Source organism: Carcharhinus amblyrhynchos, chromosome 2 (assembly GCF_965287045.1).
Source record: "Carcharhinus amblyrhynchos chromosome 2, sCarAmb.v2.hapA, whole genome shotgun sequence".
Lineage (NCBI taxonomy): Eukaryota > Metazoa > Chordata > Chondrichthyes > Carcharhiniformes > Carcharhinidae > Carcharhinus > Carcharhinus amblyrhynchos.
The window spans coordinates 141,774,251-141,789,461 of record NC_137325.1 but is presented as its reverse complement, the minus strand read 5'-3'; positions in this window follow the sequence as shown (position 1 = coordinate 141,789,461).

Sequence of the window (15,211 nt, the reverse complement as noted above, 5' to 3'; positions counted from 1 at the left end):
CCTAGTCTATTCAGCCTCTCCTTATAACTCAAACCATCAAGTCCCGGCAGATCCTAGTAAATCTTTTCTGCACTCTTTCTAGTTTAACAATATCCTTTCTATAATAGGGTGACCTGAACCAGAATACACAGTATTCCAGGTGTGGCCTTACCAATGTCTTGTACAACTTCAACAAGACGTCCCAACTCTCATATCCAATGTTCTGACCAATGAAACCAAGCATGCTGAATGTCTTCTTCGCCACTCTGTCAACCTGTGACTCCGCTTTCAAGGAGCTATGAACATGTACCCCTAGATCTCTTTGTTCTGTGACTCTCCCCAACGCCCTCCCGTTAACTGAGTAAGTCCTGCCCTGGTTCGATCGACCAAAATGCAACAGCTCACATTTATCTAAATTAAACTCCATCTGCCATTCATCAGCCCACTGGCCCAATTGATCAAGATCCCGTTGCAATCCTGGATAACCTTCTTCACTGTCCACTATGCCACCAATCTTGGTGTCATTTGCCAACTTACTAACAATGCCAACTAAATTATGATTCAAATCATTAATATAAATGACAAGTAACAGTGGGCCCAGCACTGATCCCTGAGGCACACCGCTGGTCACAGGCCTCCAGTTTGAAAAGCAACTGTCTACAACCACCCTCTGGATTCTGTCATCAAGCCAATTTTGTATCCACTTGGCTACCTCACCCTGGATCCAATAAGATTTAATCTTGTGCAACAATCTACCATGCAATACCTTGTCAAAGGCCTTGCTAAAGTCCATGTAGACAACATCAACTGCACTACCCTCATCTACCTTCTTGGTTACCCCTCCAAAAAACTCAATTAAATTTGTGAGACCCGATTTTCCACTCACAAAGCCATGCTGACTGTCCCTAATCAGTCCTTGTGTCTCTAAATGCCTGTAGATCCTGTCTCTCAAACTACCTTCCAACAACTTACCCACCACAGATGTGAGGCTCACTGGCCTGTGGTTCCCAGGCTTTCCCCTGCAGCCCTTTTTAAACAAAGGCACAACATTTGCCACTCTCCAGTCTTCAGGCACCTCACCTGTGACTATCGATGATTCAAATATCTCGGCTAAGGGACACACAATTTCCTCCCTAGCCTCCCAGAGTGTTCAGGGATGCACTTCATCAGATTCAGGGGATTTATCAACCTTGATGTTGTTTTTTATTTATTCATTTGTGTGACGAGGGTGTCGCTGGCTGGCCACCATTTGTTGCCCAAGCCTAAATGCCCTTGAATTGAGTGTCTCACTTAGCATTTGAGGAGCAGTCATTGCTGTGGCTCTGGAGTCACATGTAGGCCAGACCAGGTAAGAATGGCAGATTTCCTTCCCTAAAGTCAACCAGGTGGGTTTTTTCCAACAATCAGCAATGGTTTCATGGTCATCTTAATCCCAAATTATTTTATTGAATTCAAATTCTACCATCTGCCGTGGTGGGATTTGAACCCGGGTCCCCAGAACATTAGCTGAGTTGCTGGATTAATAGTCTAGCTGTAATACCACTAGGCCATCATTGGTCTTGCAACAACTGAATGCTTGTGGAATGGGCTTCAAGAAGGACATCAGCGTTTGTGAAGTACTCAAAGAACAGGTGATGTTGGGCAGCATGGTGGCACAGTGGTTAGCACTGCTGCTTCACAGCTCCAGGGACCTGGGTTCGATTCCCAGCTCAGGTGGGAGTTTGCACATTCTCCTCGTGTCTGGGTGAGTTTCCTCCGGGTGCTCTGGTTCCCTCCCACAGTCCAAAGATTTCTGGCTAAGTTGATTGACCATGCCAAAAATTGCCCTTGGTGTCCAGGGATGCGTAGGTTAGCGGGATTAGTGGGTAAATACGTAGGGATATGGGGGTAGGGCCTGGGTGGGATTGTGGTCGATGCAGACGCGATGGGCCGAATGGCCTCTCTCTGTACTGTAGTGTATCGATGATTTAATTCTCTTCATGTTGACAGCCAGGCTTGTGTTCAAGCAGTTGGGGCACTGTTATGCTAATTGAGAATCTGGGTGAAGGGAAAAGGCTATTGGTTGAAGCTGAAGAAAGAATGAGTTGGAATATGAGAAGATTTACAATGACGGGTGTGTAATAATTGCATCCTGAACCAGATGGTGAAAGATGAAACCAGACAGCAACCCCACTTCTGAGCAGAAGAATTACAGAAAACATTGTCCTGTCACAGTCCCAGCGGTCTCGCTTTATAAAGGCTCTGAGTATTAGATCAAGTCATGCACTTATTGATTGGTTTTAATAATATCATTAATGTATTATTAATAGATTGGTGGAACAAACAGAATGTAGCTTTCAAGGGTTCATTCACCGCCTGCAGTTGTGCGGAAGCGATGATTTCCAACCCAGCAGGAGTGGCAGCAGTGCTGCAGTCGATGGGAGCTGCCCCGTGACGGAGCCACAGTGCCAACAGGCCAGACGTACCAACCGGCCTCAGTAGCAGCCGAGGCACAACAATCAATGGGGCTAACATGAGGCAACTGAGCTAACTTGCAGAGCGTCTCAGTTAACCCTCTGTTGTAAAAGAAAGTCAGTTTAATCGCTTCGTTCGACGTATCTGCTCCAGACAGTCCCAGCGGATAGGAGAATGGTGTTCTGATTCCACATCTGGGGTTTGCTACCCAGTGTGGTCCCTGACCCTCCACCAGCATATCCTCATAGGTTCGTCAGATACACGAGCAGAATTAGGCCATTCGGCCCATCAAGTCTGCTCCGCCATTCAATCATGGCTGATGTGCTCCTCATCCCCATTTTCCTGCCTTCTCCCATAACCCTTCAACCCATTCCCAATTAAAAATCTGTCTCACTCCTCCTTAAATTTACTCACTGTCCCAGCATCCACCTCACTTTGGGGCAGTGAATTCCACAGATTCACAACCCTTTAGGAGAAGTAGTTTCTCCTCAACTCTGTTTTAAATTTACTGCCCCTTATCCTAAGACTGTGACCGCTCATCCTAGAATGCCCCACAAGAGGAAGCATCCGCTCTATGTCTACTTTATCCATACCTTTTACCATCTTGTGCACCTCAGTTTGATTTCCCCTCATTCTTCTAATTTCCAGAGAGTATAAGCCTAAACTGTTCAATCTCTCTTCGTATGACAAACCCCTGGAATCCATCCAGTGAACTTTCTCCTGTTGTAAAGAATATTATTGCAGTGTTTTGAAAATTCATTGTGCTTTTGCCCACTTGAAGCTCCATATACAAATGTACCAGCAGAGGGAGTCTGCTAGGAAGAGATAACAAAGGATCCAGCTTTAATAGCTGGTGCAATTCTAATTCAAAGGGTGGAAGTTCATAAGAACATAAGAACATAAGAAATAGGAGCAGGAGTAGGCCATCTAGCCCTTCGAGCCTGCCCCGCCATTCAATAAGATCATGGCTGATCTGTCGCTGCTCAGTTCCACTTTCCCGCCCTCTCCCCATAACCCTTAATCCCCTCTCTTATCAAAAACCCATCAACCCGCGTCTTAAAAATATTTAGCGAGGCAGCCTCCACCACTTCAGCGGGCAGAGAATTCCAGAGATTCACCACCCTTTGAGTGAAGAAGTTCCTCCTCAACTCCGTTCTAAACCGCCCCCCTTTTATCTTGAGGCTGTGCCCCCTAGTCCTACTGTCTTTTTTGAGCGGGAAGAGTCTTTCCACCTCTATCCTATCCATCCCATTCATCATCTTATACGTCTCAATGAGATCTCCCCTCATTCTTCTAAACTCTAACGAGTACAAGCCTAGTTTATTCAGCCTCTCCTCATAGCTCAACCCCCTCAACTCCGGTATCAGCCTAGTAAACCTCCTCTGCACTCCCTCCAAGGCCAAAATATCTTTGCACAGGTGCGGCGCCCAAAACTGCACACAGTACTCCAGCTGCGGCCTCACCAATGCCCTATACAGCTGCAGCTGTTCATGGCCCATGGTGGCAGGGGTGGGGTGGGACCATGACAGACCATTCAAAAGGACATTGAATTTGGCAGGACATAAAATCCCAACAGTGTAAAATTCCACCGCAAATGTGTTTGGCTGAATGTATAAAGGTGGATTGGCCTTGGTAAATTACCCTGAGTGCCCCAAGATGTATAGGTTAGGGGTATTGGCCATGGTCCATATGTGGGATTATGGAAATAGGGATGGGGTTTGCTTAGATTTGACTTATTATTGTCACATGTATTGGGACACAGTGAAGAGTATTGTTTCTTGCGCGCTATACAGACAAAGCATACCATTCATAGAGTACATAGGGGAGAAGGAAGGAGAGGGTACAGAATGTGGTGTTAGTGTTAGGTAGGCTGTAGAGAAAGATCAATTTACTATAAGGTTCATTCAAAAGTCTGATGGCGACAGGGAAAAAGCTGTTCTTGAGTCGGTCGGATCTCAGATTTTGTATCTTTTTCCTGATGGAAGAAGGTGGAAGAGAGAACGTCCGGGGTGCTCGGAGGCCTTGATTATGCTGGCTGCTTTTCCAAGGCAGCGGGAAGTGTAGACAGAGTCAATGGATGGGAGGCTGGTTTGAGTGATGGATTGGGCTACATTCACGGCCCTTTGTAGTTCTTTGTAGTCTTGCACAGAGCAGGAGCCCATACCAAGCTGTGATACAGCCAGAAAGAATGCTTTCTATGATGCATCTGTAAAAGTTGGTGAGAGTCATAACAGACATGCCAGATTTCCTTAGTCTCCTGAGAAAGTAAAGGCATTGGTGGGCTTTCTTAATTATAGCATTGGTATGGGGGGGACCAGGACAGGTTGTCGGTGATCTGGACACCTAAAAACTTGAAGCTCTCGACCCTTTCCACTTGATGTAGACAGGGGCATGTCCTCCACTCCTGTGGTCAATGACTATCTCCTGGGTGCAGGATCGATGGGCCAAATGGCCTCCGTTCCGCACTGGAGGGGTTCTATGATTCAATGGGACGAGGATTGCGGATCTCGGAGTCCGGATTGGCTTGATTCTAGAGGCCACAGAACAGGACAGTTTTTGCCTTGAAACAAGCAGAAGGGATCAGTCAATTCCAACATTAGGAAAGTTCAGGAGGAATCAACGTCTGGTCTCATTTGCAGAACGACTTGGCACTTTCTGCATTTCTGTCTGCCGCTCTTCTCGTTAGCAGGGAGAACAGCAGATTTTGCGACTTGAATTGCAAGCTCATTAAGCCATCTGGGCTTTCAAATGAGGTTATAAACCAGATGCGTTTACGCTCAAGGTGTTTCCAAGTCTAATGTGAGCCCAAGGTGAAATTACTGCTTTTGATTCATTTCTCCAATTTCTTCAATATAATATCCAACGTCTGCATTATTCATATCTGATGAGCCCATTCACTTTCTGACAAGCTGCTTGCTGATGAGTGTTGAGGAGATTAGTGCAGTCTGCATCAGCCTGACACCCGCGTTCTCTGCTGCTTGGAATTTCTCTCCAACGAGACGTTTATTGACACCAGCACGCAAAGACTTTATAGAGTCATCGAGGTTTACAGCATGGAAACAGGGCCTCCAGCCCAACTTGTCCATGCTGCCCAGCTAAGCTTGTTCCAATTGCCCGCATTTGGCCCATATCCCTCTATACCCATCTTACCCATGTAACGGGCAGCCCGGTGGCACAGTGGTTAGCACTGCTGCCTCACAGCGCCAGGGATCCGGGTTCAATTCCGGCCTCCGGTCACTGTCAGTGTGAAGTTTGCACATTCTCCCCATGTTTGTGTGGGTTTCCTCCGGGTGCTCCAGTTTCCCCCCACAGTCCAAAGATGTGCTGGGGTAACTTGATTGGCCATGCTAAATTGCCCTGTAGTATCAGGGTGACTAGCAAGATAAATACATGGGGTTACAGGGATAGAACCAAGGTGGGATTGTTGTCGGTGGAGACTTGATGGGCCAAATGGCCTCCTTCTGCATGGAGAGATTCTATGATTCTTAACTGTCTAAATGCTTTTTAAAACACAAAATTGTACCCCGCCTCTATTACTGCATCTGGCAGCTTGTTCCAGACACTCACCACTCTCTGTGTGAAAAAATTGCCCCTCTGGACCCTTCTGTATCTCTCCCCTCTCATCTTAAACCTATGCCCTCTAGTTTTAGACTCCCCTGCCTTTGGGAAAAGATGTTGACTATCCAGCTGATCTGTGCCCCTCATTATTTTATAGGCCTCTATAAGATCACCCCTCAGCCTCCTACGCTCCAGGGAAAAATGTCCCAGTCTATCCAGCCTGTCCTTATAACTCAAACCATCAAGTCCCTGTAGCATCCTAGTAAATCTTTTCTACACTCTTTGTAATTCAATAATATCCTTTCTATTATAGGGTGAGCAGAATTGCACACAGTATTCCAAGTGTGGCCTTAATAATGTCTTGTACAACTTCAATAAAACGGCCCAATCCTGTATTCAATGTTCTGACCGATGAAACCAAGCATGCCGAATGCCTTCTTCACCATTCTGTCCACCTGTGACTCCACTTTCAAGGAGCTATGAACCTGTACACCTTTTTTCTATAACTCTCCCCAACACCCCACCATGAACTGAGTAAGTCCTGCCCTGGTTCAATCTACCAACATGCATTACCTCACATTTGTCCCAATTAAACTCCATCTGCCATTCATCAGCCCACTGGTCCAATTGATCAAGAGTTTGTGCAGATATTTGCAAAGGGACATAGAAGGATTAAGTGAGGGTGAAAAACTGGGGGAGGGATTGATCTAAATGTGGGTGGGGTAACGTTCACTCTTCCATTTTCGACCTGAGGTTAGGAACCATGCAAGAACGAAGGGATTTACTATCCAAGCTCAGAAAGCCAATGGACAGCCTCAGAAAGTGACCAGAAAGCTTAATGGGACGTTCGGCTTTATTTCAGCTAGGTGGCACAGTGGTGAGCACTGCTGCTTCACAGTGCCAGGGACCTGGGTTCGATTCCTGGCTTGGGTTACTGTCTGTGTGGAGTCTGCACATTCTCCCCGTGTCTATGTGGGTTTCCTCTGAGTGCTCCACTTTCTTCTCACAGTCCAAAGATGTGTGGGTTAGGTGGATTGGCCCATGCTAAATTGCCCCTTAGTGTCAGGGAGACCAGCTAGGGTAATTGCTTGGGGTTATGGGGATAGTGCCTGAGTGGGGTTGTGATCAGTGCAGACTCGATGGGCCAAATAGCCTCCTTCTCCACTGTAGGGATTCTACGAGTTGGAATACAAGAGTGGGAAAAATAGACTTGCGTTGTTTGAAGCCTTGAATAGACTCCCATATGGAGTACTACGTTCAGTTTTAGCCACCTCGAAGGACAAAGGGTGAATTCCCCTGCCCTTTGTCAAAATAATGTCAAGGTGGGATCTTTCATGTTGACCCAGGCAGGAAAATGGGGCTCTCATCGATCCATGGAAAAGTTACGGTGCAGGATGAGACCACTCAGCCCATCGTGTCTGCCTCGGTTTCATTTCTCATTTGAAAGGCGGCGGGCAGAATTTTCCAGTCCTGCCCACCATCATAGTGGGCGGGACACAGGCCATGCAAGAGGCCTTGGGGTGAGCACTGCTCAATAATCCAGCCCAGTTGAGAGCTCCCTCATTGCTGCACTGGAGTGCCAGCCTCAAGTCTTGTGAATGTAGCCCAGTCCATCACACAAACCAACCTCCCATCCATTGACTCTGTCTACACTTCCCGCTGCCTTGGAAAAGCAGCCAGCATAATTAAGGACCCCCATGCACCCCGGACATTCTCTCTTCCACCTTCTTCCGTCAGGAAAAGGATATAAAAGACTGAGATCACACACACCAATCAACTCAACAACATCTTCTTCCCTGCTGCCATCAGACTTTTGAATGGCCTCACCTTATATTAAGTTGATCTTTCTCTACACCCTAGCTATGGCTGTAACACTACATTCTGCACTCTCTATGAAGGGTATGTTTTGTTGGTATAATGTGCAAGAAACAATATTTTTCACTGTATACGAATACATGTGACAATAATAAATCCAATCAAATCAGCTACTGGAGTGGGTATTGAACACAGATCCACTCAACTCAGAGATGAGTGTGCTAACTAATTGACTTCCAGGCTTCAGTGGTTGACTATCAACTCTTGGAGCCAAAGACTCCTCCTGTGCCGTGCAGCAATGGTGAAATTCATCCAAATGCATGAACCATCTTAAAATCATAGAATCCTATAGTACAGAAGGTGGCCATTCAGCCCATCAAGTCTGTGCCTACCAAAATCCCACCCAAGCCCTATTCCCAAATCCCCACATATTTACCATGCTAATGCCTCTAACACTAGGGCCAATTTAGTATGGCCAATCCACCTAACCTATACATTTTTGGAGAATGGAAGGAAACCGGAGAACTCGGAGGAAACCCATGCAGACATAGAACATAGAACACTACAGCACAAACAGGCCCTTCGGCCCACAAGTTGTGCCGATCATATCCATACCTACCAGGCCTACCTATAACACTCAATCCCATTAGATCCCATGTACTCATCCAGAAGTCTCTTAAAAGACCCCAGCGAGTTCGCCTCCACCACCACCGATGGCAGCCGATTCCACTCACTCACCACCCTCTGAGTGAAAAACTTACCCCTAACATCTCCTCTGTACCTGCTCCCCAGCACCTTAAACCTGTGCCCTCTCGTAGCGACCATTTCAGCCCTGGGAAATAGCCTCCGAGAATCCACCCTATCTATACCTCTCTACATTTTATAAACCTCTATCAGGTCGCCTCTCAACCTTCGTCTCTCCAGGGAGAAGAGACCGAGCTCCCTCAACCTATCTTCATAAGACATGCCTCCCAATCCAGGCAACATCCTTGTAAATCTCCTCTGCACCCTCTCAATAGCTTCCACATCCTTCCTGTAGTGAGGTGACCAGAACTGCGCACAGTACTCCAAGTGGGGTCTGACAAGGGTCTTATAAAGTTGCAGCATTACCTCCCGACTCCTAAACTCAATCCCTCAATTAATGAAGGCCAGTACACCATACGCCTTCTTGACTACATTCTCCACCTGCGAGGCCGATTTAAGAGTCCTATGGACCCGGACCCCAAGGTCCTTCTGATCCTCAACACGGCTAAGAGCAGACAGGGGAAGAATGTGTGAAGTTTGCACAATCAGTGACCCAAGGCCGGGAATCGAACTCGGGTCCCTGGCGCCGTGAGGCAGCAGTGCTAACCACTGTGCCACCAGGCCGCCCTCAAACAATAGGGCTCAGTGTCACCTTCTCCTCTATCTGCACAGAGGAAAATTTTACCCTCACCTTTCTCGAGTGTTCATTACAAGATGCAGGAAGTTTAAAGGGAGCAGAATTCTTAAACTGCACCCCAGGGGAACACTTTAAGCCAGTATGTAGAAAGTGTGACAAAACAGCAGGAGTGTTCCTGGACTTGATTTTAGGTAACAAAGCTGGAAAAGCAGTTGAAGTTTGGGGAGCATTTTGCAGACACTTATTAGAATCAGAATTGTTATGTAAAAGGACAAGGATTGACCAGAAATCAAAGCTCTAAACTGGGGTAGGCTGATTTTTAATAAGATCAGATATGATTTGCCCAGAGCAGAGTGGGTGCAGACACTAAGTTCATTTATTAGTGTCACAGGCTTACATTAACACTGCAATGAAGTTACTGTGAAAATCTCCTAATAGCCAAACTCTGGTGCCTGTTTAGGTACACTGAGGGAGAATTTAACATGCCAATGCACCTAATGAGCTTGGGTCAATCTCTGACGGAACAGTGGGATGCATTCATGAAGGAAATAGGAAGAGTACAAGGCCAACATGTTCCAAACAAATCCAAAGAACCTTGGCAAGCGGAGGATATACAGCATTGGAGGAAGAGAAGAAAGGAGGCTTATGGCAGATTTTGAGGGCCCAAAACAGCAGAGGAGTATACCTAGAGGAATACAGAATGTGCAAAAGGGAACATGGAAAATTTCCCTCATTAGGAGAACAAAAATGGGACATGAAAGGATACTGGCAGAAGGAAAATCCTAAGTTTTACAAGTACATTAAGGGCAAAAGGATAACGAGAGAAAGAATAGGGCCCAGCAAGGATCACAGTGGTAACTTGTGTGTGAAGCAGAAGCATGTAGATGGGGTTTTAAATTAATACTTTGTCTTGGTGTTCACTAGTGGGACAGACATGATGTGGGTATTGAAGTCAGGGGGAACGACTGTGATACAATTAAAGAAATTTAACATAGACAGAGAGGAGGTGCTGAGTGGTCTAACTTGCTTAAAAGTAGATACATCTCCAGGCCCGGATGAAATGTATCCCAGGCTGTTGAGGAAACAGCAGGGGCGCTGGTAATAATTTTCAATCCCTCTCTGGCCACAGGAGAGATGCCAATGTGGAACTGTTATTCAGGAAGGGATAAACCAGGAAACTACAGGCCAGTCTGTCTAACCTCAGTGGTGGGGAAAGAAATATTGAGGAAGCAGGGGGGGCTGTCAATGGACAGGTTGGGAGAGCGGGCAAAGAAGTGGCAGATGGAATACAATGTGGAAAAGAGTGAGGTTATGCACTTTGGAAGAGGGAATGAGGAATGGACTATAGGAATATGCTTAGGAAGTCAGAAGAAAAAAGGGACTTCACCATTGTTCAAGATTCCCTTAAGGTTAACGTGCAGGTTCAGTCAGCAGTTGGGAAGGCAAATGTAATATTAGCTTTCATGTCAAGAGGGCTAGAATACAAGAGCAGGGATGTATTTCTGGGGCTGTATAAGGCTCTGGTAGGACCCCATTTGGAATATTGTGAGCAGTTTTGGGCCCCTGATCTAAGGAAGGCTGCGCTGGCCTTGCAAAAGGGTTCAGAGGAGGTTCACAAGAATGATCCCTGGAATGAAGAGCTTGTCGTATGTGGAACGATGGAGGACTCTGGGTTTGTACTCATTGGAGTCTAGAAGGATGAGGGATGATCTCATTAAAACTTACAGGATACTAAAAGGCCTGGATAGAGTGGATGTGGAGAGGATGTTTCTACCAGTAGGAAAAGCTAGAACCAGAGGGCACAACCTCGGGCTAAAGGGACGCTCCTTTAAAACAGAGATGAGGAGGAATTTCTTCATCCAGAGAGTGGGGAATGTGTGTAACTCTTTGCCATAGAAGGCTGTGGAGGCCAGGTCATTTAAGACAGAGATAGATAGGTTCTTGATTAATAAGGGGATCAGGGGTTATGGGGAAAAGGCAGGAGAATGAGGATGAGAAAATTATCAGCCATGATTGAATGGGAGAGCAGGCTCGATGGGCCGAGTGGCCTAATTCTATTCCCATGTCTTATGGTTTTATTGTCTTAACTGTTGGAAGCAATTCTGAGAAACAGAGTGAAACTGCATTTGGAGAGGCAGGGGTTAATCAAGAACAGTCAGCATGTTTTTGTTAAGGGAAGATCGTGCCTGACTAACTTGTCTGAGCTTTTCAAAGAAATGACCAGGTGTGTAGATGAGGGCAATGCATTCGATATCGTCTACTTGGTCTTCAGGAAGGCTTTCGACCAGGTCCCACACGGGAGACTGATAGCGACGGTGAGAGCCCATGGGAAATTCGGTAAATTGGCTGAGTGGCAGGAAGCAGAGGGTGATGGTCAAGTGGTATTTCTTCGGGCTGGAAGGTTGTGTGTTGTGATCCTGCAGGGATCAGTATTGGCACCATTGCTGTTTTGTGGCCTGTATAAATGATATGGAGTTCAATGCAGGAGGGTTGGTCAGTAAGTTTGCAGGCGATATGAAAATTGGTAGGGTGATAAATAATGAGGAGGATAACCTTAGATTAGAGAAGTACACAGACGGACTGATCAGTGGCAAATGAAATTCAGACCGGATAAGTGTGAGGTGATGCACTTAGGCAGGGCAAACAAGATAAGAGAATACACAATAAATGGCAAGACCCCCAGGGAACACCAAAGGTCAGAGGGACATTGATTTGTACATAAACCAGTCCTTTGAGGTAGCAGGGCAGGTTTAAAGTTTATTCATTTTTTAGTCACAAGTAAGGCTTACATTAACACTATAATGAAGTTACTGTGAAAATCCCCTAGTTGCCACACTCTGGCGCCTGTTCGGGTACACTGAGGGAGAATTTAGCACGGCCAATGCACCTAACCAGCACGTCTTTTGGACTGCGGGAAGAAACCGGAGCACCCAGAAGAAACCCATGCAGACACGGGGACAATGCGCAGACTCTACACAGTGACTCAAGCCAGGAATCGAACCCGGGTCCCTGGCGCTGTGAGGCAGCAGTGCTAACCACTGAGCTACTGATCCATGAATAAAATGCTCAAGAAAGCACATACTATACTTGCCTTTATTTGCTGGTAAGAGCAGGGAGGTTGTATTGGAACTACGTAAAACCGCAACTAGATAAGAGATTAGGTGCAGTTCGGGAATCTGCGTCACAGGAGGGATGTGATAGCACTGAAAAGGGTACAGAGGAGAATGACTAGGATATTGCCTGAGCTGAAGAGTTTTAGTTATGAAGAGGGATTGGATAGACTGGGGTTGTTTTACTTCGAGCAAAGGAGACTGAAGGGGACGTGATTGAGATGTATAAAATTGTGCGGGGCATAGATGGTGTAAACAGTAGGAAACTTTTCCCCTGGGTGGAAGGATCAAGTAAAAAGTCTGACAACACCAGGTTTTAGTCCAACCTATTTATTTGATAATGTACTCACAAGCTTTCGGGGTTAGCCCCTTCGTCAGGTGACTCAGCTGACGAAGACTTGTTGTCAGACTTTTTACTGTGTTTACGCCAGTCCAACGCCGGCATACACACATAAGGATCAATGACCAGAGAACATAAATTTAAGGTAAGGGGCTGGAGGTTGAGAGGGGATGAGAAGAAAAACATTTTCATCCAAAGGGTGAGAGGTTGGTGGAAGGAGTCTGGGACTCTCTTGAAAGGATGGTGGAGGCAGAGACCCTCATAATATTTAGGAAGTACTTAGATGTGCATTTGTGATGCTGAGGCACACAGGGCTATGGGACCAATAGCTGGAAATTGGGATTAGAATAGTTGCAAAGTTTATTCATTCGTCGTAAGTAAGGTTTACATTAACACTGCAATGAAGTTACTGTGAAATTCCTCACCACAGTCACCACAGTCCAGGTCAATACACCTAACCAGCACGTCTGTGGGAGGAAACTGGAGCACCCAGAAGAAACCCAGGCAGACGTGGGGAGAATGTGCAGACACTACACAGACAGTTACCCAAGCCGGGAGTCGAACCTGGGTGCCTGGCGTTGCGAGGCAGCAGTGCTAACCACACAGTGCTGCCCACAGCCACTGTGCCAGTGCGCCGCCCAGTTGGGTGGTTTGTCTTTGACCAGTACAGACTTGATGGGCTGAGGGGCTGTAGCCCTCTACGACTCGATGAGGCTGATTCAGTGGAAGAACGAGGCAATTGTGCGGTGGCAGCATCAGGGAAAGCAAACCGCTGGAGACGGAATTACTTATTCTTCAGATCAGGTCTGGATGAACTGCAGCATAATCACTGCCTGTGTCAGCAGTAACAGTTGAGCTATAATGAATGAGATATATTTTTAAACCAGATGGAATAATATTGGCACAGTTTCGCAGAGGAGGAGACAGAGATTCCTCAGTGACTTGAGAAAACAGCTCTCAGCTGTGATTCAGTTGGTGTGACGACTGCTTTCAGGTCAAGGGTTCATATGTTCAGTTCTCAATCCAGAAATGTGAGCCTGATATCTGGATCAACGTTCTCGTGTAGTTGCAAGGGAGAGCTGCATTGCCAGAGGGGGCTAATCTCCTCTATCCTCCTATCATGGGAATCGTAGTGGGTGAGAATCAGACCATGGAAAGATCCGTTGATCTTGGGCAGGATTCCAGCCAACAATCTTCGGTTTACTTCCGTTGCGTTTCGTTAGTCCAATCAATAGGGGCATTCAGTCCCCTCTGGGATGCACATCCTGTTCCACGTGGGAACTCCAGGATTCTTTTAGCCATCAGCTGGAGCCCCCCCCCCTCCCCACCCACTGGCGTCACTCCATCCATCAGCCTCAGAGCTACACGCCTGGCATGTTTCGGGATGCGGTCACTGCTCAACTTAAAGGGGTAATCAGGGGAATTAAGGGGCATGGGGAGTGGGCAGGAAAATGGCGTTGAATCAGAAGATAAGCCATGATCATACTGAATGGCAAAGGAGCCGCGATGGGTCATGAAGCCAGCTCCTGCTCGATTGGCTGTTTCTTTGTGTTTGTGTTTTGTGCAGGCTTAGAAGGAATGGGTAGTTGCCAGGCAGTCCAGGACAGGGTGTACGGTAGGGGTCCTCAGTGTGTCTGAGAACCCTAGTTAGTATTCATTTTTGAATAATGTGATGGTTCCTCTGGGGATGGCAGCCAGAGTGAAGTCCACAGTACCACGGCTGGCTCAGATGGACGGTGAGTGGGAGTGGAGAGGTCAATGGGGATGTGGGAAGAAGATTGAGAAAACAATATTGAAAGGAGTTAGGGGAACAGAAAGGTGTTTCTTCAGCCATTGGCTTGAATCCAGGTTAGTGTGTTACCTCCCTGGTGTCAGGGTCACCTATTTTTTATTCATTCCTGAGACATGGGCATCGCTGGCTGGCCAGCATTTATTGCCCATCCCTCATTGCCTGAGGGCAGTTGAGAGTCAACCACATTGCTGTGGTTCTGGGGTCAGATATGGACCTGACGGGGTAAGAACGGCAGATTTCCTTCCCTAAAGGGGCATTAGTCCTTCTCTAAAGGACATAAAAGGAACTACAAAGGGTCATGAATGTAGCCCAATCCATCACGCAAACCAGCCTCCCATCCATTGACTCTGTCTACACTTCCCGCTGCCTCAGCAAAGCAGCCAGCATAATTAAGGACCCCCACGCACTCCGGACATTCTCTCTTCCACCTTCTTCCTTCGGGAAAAGGATACAAAAGTCTGAGGTCACGTACCAAGCACAGCTTCTTCCCTGCTGCCAGCTGAAGCAAGGCAGACACTAAGACCGGAATCCTCCGATGCCAGTGAGACTGGAGAATGTGGCGCTCAGCCAAGACTCCATTCACTGCAGCAGGACTGGAGAATCCCAACCGCGGGCGAGGCTGGAGAATTCCGACCTCAGGCTGAACTGCTCTGAACTGTGAGCGGCCCGGTGGCACAGTGGTCAGCACTGCTGCCCTACAGCGCCAGGGGCTCGGGTTCGATTCCCGGCTCGGGTCACTGTCTGTGCGGAGCTTGCACGTTCTCCCCGTGTCTGCTTGGGTT